Source organism: Pinus tabuliformis, chromosome 5_2 (genome assembly GCF_031772625.1).
Source record: "Pinus tabuliformis cultivar Carrire ecotype Pingquan chromosome 5_2, CPIR1, whole genome shotgun sequence".
In the NCBI taxonomy this organism is placed as follows: Eukaryota; Viridiplantae; Streptophyta; class Pinopsida; order Pinales; family Pinaceae; genus Pinus; species Pinus tabuliformis.
This window is the reverse complement of record NC_142306.1, coordinates 1,065,287,893-1,065,297,996: the sequence shown is the minus strand read 5'-3', so window position 1 is coordinate 1,065,297,996 and position 10,104 is coordinate 1,065,287,893.

The following is a 10,104-nucleotide window of genomic DNA, read 5'->3' as shown; positions in this document are numbered from 1 at the left end:
TCTTGAGAGTGCATCTGCCACCACATTTTGCTTCCCTTTTTTGTAGATGATTTCAAATTCATAACCCAACATCTTTGTGACCCACTTTTGTTGCTCTTTAGAGGATAATCTTTGTTCTAAAAAGTATTTAAGGCTATCATGATCCGTTTTTACCTTGAAGTGTCTTCCCATTAGGTAGGGTCGCCATTTCTTAAGTGCATGGAGTATTGCCAACATTTCCTTCTCATAAATAGCTTTGCTTAAAAAATTTCCCTTGATTGGATGACTTTCAAAAGCAATGGGTCTTTCATCTTGCATTAGAACAGCACCAATTCCATTTCCTGAAGCATCACATTCCACAATAAAGGGTTTTGTGAAGTTCAGGATAGCTAAGACCGGTGCTTGGCACATTGCCTCTTTAAGATGTTCAAAGGCCTTTGTTGCTTCCGGAGTCCATGAAAATGCATCTTTCTTCAATAATGTTGTTAGAGGTGCTGCTATTCTCCGATAATCCTTAACAAACCTGCGATAATACCCTGTCAACCTGAGAAATCCTCGCAGATGCTTTATGGATGTGGGGATTTTCCATTCCTTAATGGCTTTAATTTTGCTAGGGTCTACCTTAACTCCTTCATGAGATACAATATGACCCAGATATTCCACCTCCTGGACTCCAAAGAAACATTTGGATCTTTTTGCATATAATTGTTTCTCCTCCAATAGTTGTAGCACCCTGTCAACATGTTCAACATGATCCTTCCAAGACTTGTTGTAGATTAGTATATCATCAAAAAATACTAACACAAATTTTCTAAGGAATGGTTTGAAAATTGAATTCATCAAACCTTGAAATGTTGAAGGTGCATTGGTAAGGCCAAAAGGCATGACCAAAAATTCATAATGACCCTCATGAGTTCTAAATGTTGTTTTCAGAATGTCTTCAATCTTCATTCTGATTTGATGATATCTTGAACGAAGATCCAACTTGGTGAAGTAAATTGATTCATGCAATTCATCCAGTAATTCATCAATGACAGGAATGGGGAACTTATCTTTAATAGTGAGCTTGTTGAGCTCCCTATAATCTGGACACATGCGCCATGATCCATCCTTCTTGTGCACCAATACTACTGGAGCAAAGAAAGAACTTTGACTCGGTTGAATTATACCAGCCTCTAGCATTTTTGCAACCATACGTTCAATTTCACTCTTTTGGACATAGGGATATCTGTACGGCCTGATGTTTGGAGGAACACTTCCTGGAATCAGATGAATAGCATGATCATGATCACGCATAGGTGGGAGACCTTTGGGAGTCTCAAATACCTTGGAATGATTGTCCAGGACTTTTTGGAGATCTGGAGAAATAGATGATTTCGATGTGGAAACATCTAGCGAACATAATTGTGCAATTACACCTCTTTGCTCCTTTTTTAGAAGCTTTATCATACCATTAGAGCTGATTATCTTTCCTGGTTTCCCTACAATACCCCTTAATTCAACTTCCTTTCCTTCCGTAGAAAATTTAATGAAAAGTTCTTGAAAATTAAAAGCTATTGTACCCAAGGATTGTAGCCATTGGACTCCTAGTACAACATCAGCAACTCCCATTGGAATGGAAAGCATTGGGCTAGTCAATACATATTCTCCCATGGATAGCTTGATATTATGGCACTTTCCAGAGAAATTTATTGTTCCTCCATTTGCAATCATCACTTGACACTCTGGTGCTGGATATAGGAAGCAATTCAATTCTTTTGCTACCTTACAATGAATAAAATTGTGGGTGCTTCCTGAATCAATCAACACTATTACCTTTTTCTTCTTGATTTGTCCTTCTATCTTGATGGTTTGAGGAGTGGTAATTCTTGCCAATGCATTACAAGATATGGTCGGATTTATTTGTTCTCCATCTAGGCTTTGTTCCTGGAGTATATCCTCTTCTTTTGACCTTTCTTGCTCCTTTTCTTCTTCCTCTTCACAATCTATGTAGAATAATTTATTCTCAGCACACTTATGACCTTTAGTGTATTTGCTATCACAATTGTAACAAAGCCCTTTTGCTCTTTTTTCTTCCAATTTTTGTGGTGTCAACCTTATAGGTTGTGGAAGACTAGGGGCAACAACACTTCCGTCTTTATAGTTGTGAGTGGTATGCTTCCTGGTTGCCATAATTTTACTTTCCATTTTTCTTGATAACCTGAATGCCTTCTCTAATGAATCAGGTTCCCAAAGGCAAACATCATGTTGGATATTATCCTTTAAAGACCCTATGAAAACATCAATCCTATGCTCCTCTGGAATATCTTTTACCCTTATGTTCAATTTTTGGAACTCCTCAATGTGCTCCATTATTGAACCCTTTTGTTTGAGACTTATCAATTGGCTAAAAAAAGTGTTGCTTTTTGTATCCTCGTAATGTGCTATCAATTCTTCCGTAAAAATTGCCCAAGTGATAAATTGTTTACGAGAGCAAAGCCATTGATACCATACAAACTGATTTGGTTCCAAATATAAAGTTTCCATACGTACCTTTTGTGTGTTTTGCACATTATTGAGATCGAAGAATTGCTCCATCTATAATATCCATGTTGCGGGATCCTTGCCATCAAACTTCCTCATATCGATTTTTGGAATGTGGTGGGTCTTCGATCCAACATTAGAGTCTATGGAATCATGATTAACATTTCTTTTGTTCTCATCATGAGTTTCCTTTACTACCCTTTCACCATTAGTGACCCTTTCTTGTAGCAACTTCTTCAATTCTTCCATGTCTATCTTCAAATCTATCTTCAAATCGTCCATCTTAGCTTCTACGCCTTTCTTTAAACCATCCATATTAGCTTCTACATCTTTCTTTAAACCATCCATCTTAGATTCTGTTCCTTTTTGTGCAAGTGACACTTGTTGCACTTGGTCTCGTAATTTTGCTATATCATGTTGCATTTCTTCCTCTTCTTCATAAGTCATGCTAGAGCTTTCAGGTTTCTTACTAAGTGTTTGCATTTTCTTTCCTCGGGGCATCAATTACCGATAATAATTCTTTACTATGCTCTTTGAATTCCTTCAAACCAAGCTTACGCAAAAATTTTAAAAAAAACTACACACCTTTTTTCACTTTGTAGAAACCTGATATTGAATCTGATGTATCTTTGTAATTTCGAATCATATAGTTCTAAAATTGTGATCTGTAGTAGCCTTATGTGTCCTCTTTCCAATGCCACTAGTTTGATCCAAATTGGATTCTCCAAGAAAGAGTTATGCACAATCTCCCACAGTGACTTGATTGTAGACTAGTTCAGAAGAGCGAACTTGTATGAAGTGCCACATGTCACTGTTTCGACCTTTGACTCTAAAAAATATATACAAGAAAACTAACGTCTGTCCTCTTTCTGTAACTTCTTACGAAATTTCAATCCGATGCTTAGAACGAAAGTTATGATGATTTTCCCCAGGTCACCTGTCTGGAATGTAATTCAGGAGTCTGCAAAAAGACCAACTTCCTCAAATCATATCTCCGCAAATATAGCACAAACAGCTCTGAAATTTTGATTCGAGGTTTAGTGTGATTTCTTCTCAAATGGGTTTTTTTTGCAACTTCTGAAACATTGCAGAAAAAAAAAGGTTATAGCGAAAGTGCCACGATGACCTGTTTGGAGCAGCGAAACCCTAGAATCCAAAGCTCTGATACCAAATGTTATGAAACCAGCTCAAGAAAAGATAGAAAAGATAGATCAACGCCTTAGAATTTAGCCTCTTTGAGGGGGAAACCTCCTTTACACTACATAAATGAACAATTATTGGATGATTCAAATGACAAAACCTCCTTTCTATATATAGGAGTCTAAGGAGTCACAATATAATCCAGCCGACCTAACAATAATAATATAAAGCCACAAAAATAACAATAGAGGGATTCTATGGGGCACAGTAATAACAATATGGGGGCAATATGGGCACAAAAATATTAATAAGGGGTATAACTACAATAGTAATGGGGTAATCACTAGTACTATGGGGACCCAACACATGACAAGCATCGGATGGAGCATAGTTTTCAAGTTGGAGACCAGGTCTGGCTGTATATCAACAAGGACAGGATGTAAGGTGAAGGTAAAAAGCTAAAGTCTATCAGGTATGGACCCTTTAGGATACTTGAGAAAATTGGTGAAAATTATTTTCACCTTGATCTACCAGCTTACATGCACATCTACTCAGTCGTAAATGTAGATTGCTTGAGATTGTTTGAACCTTCAATGATTGAGGACCCTGAAGAGCAGAGTCAATTGCCTTCTATTGATGACCTGCTACCTGAATATCTTAATGAATTGCAGGAAGACATAGTGCTAGACAGGAAGGTGAGGACGACACACAGGGGAGATGTTGAGTACCTCAGGATTGGGCTCAAAGGTTCGAAGCCAAGCAGTGCAAAGTGGATTGAGATTAGGCAAGTGAGAAAACAGTACCCTCACTTAGTCTATTCTTGAAAACCAACTTTTGGTGGTCCAAAAGCTTTTTCAGTGGGAAGGTCATGATCCGAATTGGATCCATAAAGAACTATCAAAGAACCATGACTGTATCAGGTCGAGACAAACTTCTAAGAATTCAAAACAGCGATCAAAAACACCCTGAACTAGTGGCAATGGTAGCCAGCATGGAACAACGAGGACCTCAATCAAAGCACATTGATTGAGGCCCATGGAGATTGCGCAAGAGGTCAAAACAGCCCCTGGGAGCCCTGGATCAAGAAATGGAGGTGATTTTTTATTGTGCATCGCTAGGCGAAACATGCCGAAATGGGGGAAGCCCGAGCACTCGGATGCATGGGAAGTTGGAGAACCATGGGCAAAAAGGAAAAAAGCGCTAAAGGACAAAGGCAGGACCCGTGCTCTGGAAACCAGCGGTATTGATCGAGGCACCCTTAAATGCTAAGTGGTTTTGGATGGAATCGGAGCGATCCCACTCAATGATCGATGCGTGGCAAGCGGAGGTGAGAGAAAACCGTCGTTGATCGCACGCTATCGGTCGAGCAAGTCAACCGCGTGAAACGTGCGTATGGCATTGGATCTAGGGGACCCAGATCAAACAGCTGAGATCGCGCTCGATGGGGGAAGCAGAATCAACGAAGGATTAAGCTACGTTTTCGAAGGATTTGAGGTCTGTTTGACTGCCACGATGGAGAAAGACTTCATCCACGACGTAACTGAAGGAACGAACTGACGAAGCAGGTTGGCACCATTTACAGGAGGACATGTGGCCACTCCCTGAGCACTAATGATGACGCCAAACAGGGAACTCCAAGCACAGCTGCAGAAGGTGAATCGACGGAGGCGACAGAGGAACCGAATAGTCTTGGAATGAATGGCTTCAAAGCCATGAACAGAGATAGTCAGTCAGTCTGTCAGTCAAAGAGACGAAGAGAGGGACAGAGGACCCCAAGAGACAGAGGAACTAGAATCCTGAGAGGAGGACAGATACACAGAGAAAGAATATAGTGAAGCAAAAGCAGTAGAAGACAGAGGGCCGAGCTGACCAAAGGCAGCATCGAGCACCAAAGAGATTGAAGATTCAAGCCATCCCAAAGAGGATCTGTCCGGACTGAGCACCACATTGGGCTCTTTCCACTGCAGACCAGAAGGTCACAGAGCTGGTACACAAAACAGAGTCTGTGCACTCTAGTGGCTTGGGGAATCCAAGAACCACCCTGCCAAGCAAATCTACTTCAGGAGAACTCATATTGAGTCCCTGCATTGTAATTCTCTGCTTAAGACACAATAAAATAAGGCCACCACTAAAGTTGGACCGGAGATGTAGCCCTGGAGAATAGGGTGAACTCCTTATTAAATTCTTGTGTTTTGTGTCTTCTTATTGTATTTCTCTGTTGTCTTTCCATTTAATTGTCTATGTATTGGCAATCTGATCAATTCGCTGCTTAAATAACACAGAACACACACCAGCACAAGTCTGTAATACCTATAAACAATAAATCTTTAACTAAGGTCACTCATAGAGTGATTATCAGATCAAGTAGGGCGGGATAGGGTTTGCTATCATAAACAATCTCTATCAATTCAAAATCCACTTGCATGCTTGCACCTTCAATATCCACTGTTACCCCTTGCAATCTTCCCATGGGCAAGATCTTCTGTTGGTTCACCATTCGCAACTGAATAGGAGACCATTATAGCATGGGTCTACCCATGCATTCCCATGTTTGTTTCAGCAGTACATTCGCATCCGCTCCGAGATCCAGGATTACCTGATCCATTTCATACTCATTGATTTACACAGTCAACCTCATTTCCCTTCCTGTGTGCAATGCATGCTTTCCTAGTTTCTGGACCACGCGTGGTTCTCTTGACCCTACGCACCTAACGATAAGTTCCTGTAGTCATTTTACTACCCTACTGTCGCATAGAAGTTTCATGCATGTCCCCAGAAAGGTAGTGAGCATTGAAGGATCCATCCCTGGTTCTAGTTGATCCTTACTACCTGAAGTGGAGGCCTCTGTGAAGCTCTTCTTATCTTCCATGAATGTCTCCTTCGCACGTTCTAAATCGAATTCGGGTTCCTTTGTAGGAGCCTTGCCAACCCATGCACTTTCTTCTGATTGCTTACCTTTATCATCACTAGTGTTCATACCACTCCTAAGCACTATGTTTACATTCGGGTCTTCTTCGCGTGGCTCAGACCTCATCATCTGCAAATTCTAAGTTGGAGGAGGCTGGAGTACCCCTTTTTCACGCAAGCTTGCTATTGTTAAATTGGCAACTAGGGCCAAACTCCATGTGAGTCAGCTTATTTATGGTAGTTGATATTTTTATTGGATCCCTCTCATCGAGAGGTGTAGGATTGATCCAAAGATCATCCGATTCCGATAAGTATTTATGGAGATATGAATTTATTTTGATTATGTAATTATTATCAAGCCTACCAGCGCTTATGTAGGCTATAGAAGCCCAAACGTCATGTCTATTCAACCTATACATTTTTGGTATAAATAGATGAGGATTTGATGTCATTTGCACACACATTCTTGAGTGATCTCCTCCTCTCCATGTCTTGGGTTTTTGGAGAAGGAGTGAGACACCAAGAGTAATACACTGGCCTTATGGTGATGCCCTAGACGTAGGTCAATCTATGCAGCAAACAGAGACACCTATACATTATCAAATGGAGAGATCTCATACGGTGGAATTCAAGACCTTATATGCAATTATGAAGACCCAGCCGCAATCATAAAGGCATATCAACGTAGTAATTGAAGCTATGTTATACGTTGTTCTTGAAGACTTCTTGTACGCTGTTCAAAAGTCATCTCATACGTTGTTCTACTCCTGGAAACATACATATACACACAATGAATCTGGTAGCATGGTTATACATGGAAACATATTTACGCAATCTATATATGGAACCGCAGCAAATACCCTAAGTCGCAGTCAACGTGAGAATCTGCTCCTGAAGAGCCGCAATCATAACACACAATCCACGGCAATGACACAACGCAGCAACAGATATATATTGGATACCACGCAGCCATCCTGGAACGCTCTCATATACCACGTTGTCCATGATGTACATAATGAGGAACACAAAGTCTGATATCGTATATGTATGCAGTCATAGCATTAACACGTTGTTATGTAGCCGCAGAGAGACTGATATAATATGTATGTATACACAGTCATAGCACTAACATATACGCTGTTATAGTATGCACAATATTAACGAATGGAAGCCGCCGTAGATACATGAAGCCCACAGTTTGAATTATATATGGAATGCAGGTAATACATGAAGCCCGCAGTTTGAATTATATATGGAACGTAGGTAATACATGAAGCCCGCAGTTGAATTATATATGGAACGCAGATAATACATGAAGCCCGCAGTTGAATTATATATGGAACGCAGATAATACATGAAGCCTGCAGTTTATATATGGAACACAGGTCATATATGAAGAACACAGTCATGTATGGAACCCGCAAGCCAGCAGTGGTTAAGGTTTGAAGCAGAAGGACTACGTTCTCTACATAACTATTATAGCATAGAAGATCACTATATATATCTCGACATTCATCATCTGTAGGGATATGACTTATACTTGATGATCAATAAGTATATAAGGAATATGATCTCGATGGCTCTAATATGAATGTGCAACATGGTGATCTCAGCGAAAGGAATGAATAAAGAAAAGATGTAGCGTGATAAACAACAGTCGTAGAATGGCATACATGTAGCAGCACTATCACAATGAATAGCAGTGATAGAATTCCATCTGTTAGAACAGCAGTGTGATGATGGATAAGATCATGGACATGAGCAGTGTGATTAGTGCAGTATGAGTGGTACAGCAAGAGAACCAGATGCAGCACGATGATAGGTGAAGGAGTCACCTTGGAGAATCAGTTGAAGCAGAATGTCTTCAATTGATCTCATTTTTATAGGAGATGATTTATGCCCAGATCTAGATAAGTCAAAGTGTTGACTTCTGTTGTAAATGTATTGTCTGTCTCTCTCTTTCTCTACTTAACTTTGAAGAACATAAAAGAAGAATTGATCAAGGGTTTCCCCGCACATTGTGGGGTTTGTCCCTGGCTTGCGCCACATATTGTGTCCTCTTTTCTTGGCTTGTCTTCTACGATTTATATTTATGTTCTATCTGTAGTTTACTTTATGCTGATGTGATTGCTAATATGGAAAAGAAATTAAATAAATTGCTCTAGCATAGAACATACCTAAAATTAACATGGAATTAGAGCTGAGGTGAAGAAAATTCCTAGCAAGAGTGAAAGAGTAATCACCGAAGATAGTTGGGACAAGACAGAAGGATCAATGGGTTCCGCATAATTCATCTAGAGCGAAGTTGAAGCAGAGAAGGTTATCAAAATGACACAGCAGAAGTTTCTGATGGCATACCTAAAGATCACTTCATTGGGAAGTTCAGATCTAAGGGTGGAAGGAAAGGTAGATGTCTTGGTTATGAGTTAGGCCTTATGCGAAGGAGTGTCCGATTGATAGAGATACAGATACGGCTGACTCTTCAAGGAAGCAAGGAACCCATGTAAGAAGAATCAAATATTGTTTCTGATAAAGAAGTGTTATCTTGTATTGGCCCTCTCCTTTAGATTCTTTGGGAATCTGGCATATTGATCATAGTGCTTCAAGGCACTTCATCGGATAGAGGGTGCACTCTCTAATTTGATAGAGATGGAAACAATTGTGGGATTACACCTAGAGTTGATGCCACCTATCCCGAAAAGGGAATGGAAGTCAAAGGTTTTATGGTGGCATTCGTCAATGGAAAGGTATGTGTTTAAAAATTGAATTTTCGAAGATGTTTTTGAGTTCAGGGTTGTTTCAAGTTACAGGAAGTCCATGGGGGACCATGTCCATTGACACAGCATTGGAGGTCTGTGAGTCAGATGGTCACAAAGATTCCCGAATTCAAAAAGAGCATGAAGGTACATGTCTGAGATGTATCGAAGGAAAATATTACCAGGGGACCATTCCCCCTTATGTAGTAGGTCCACAGGTTTGGAACAACCCGTGGAGTTTGAGATTCATGAACAAGAATCTCATGTATACAGGTGGAAGAAAGCCCTCTATGGCTTGAAGCAAGACACCCCGAGCATAGTATGAGAGGATCAATAGTTGTTTGATGAAGCTGAGATTCACTAGGAGTGAAATCTATCCAAACCGTCCGAAGGTTGTGGATGATAGACCTCTCATACCAACACCTATGTCTGATAGGTGTAGACCCTCTCATTTGTAGAAGATAGAGGGAGTTGGACTCCAAATATGGAAAGATAAACTGCTAGCCTGTGGCTACCTCGAGGATCTTAACTTTCATAGGTTATATGGTAGTGATGTCGGACTTGATTTGGGAAATGCCTTTGAGTTTCTAAAACTCATTTGCATTGATGTTCTTGGTGAACCTTTGTCTGAACATATGTTTTGAGTGTGAGCTCATATTTGGTTGAGCCTCACTAGATTGGTGCCAAGAATATTCTGAGATGTCTTTAGGACACAATCTCTCATGGATTGAGATACACTGCCGAAAATATGAAATTGCATGATTATTCGAATGCTGATTAGGCAGGTAGTGTGGAGGAT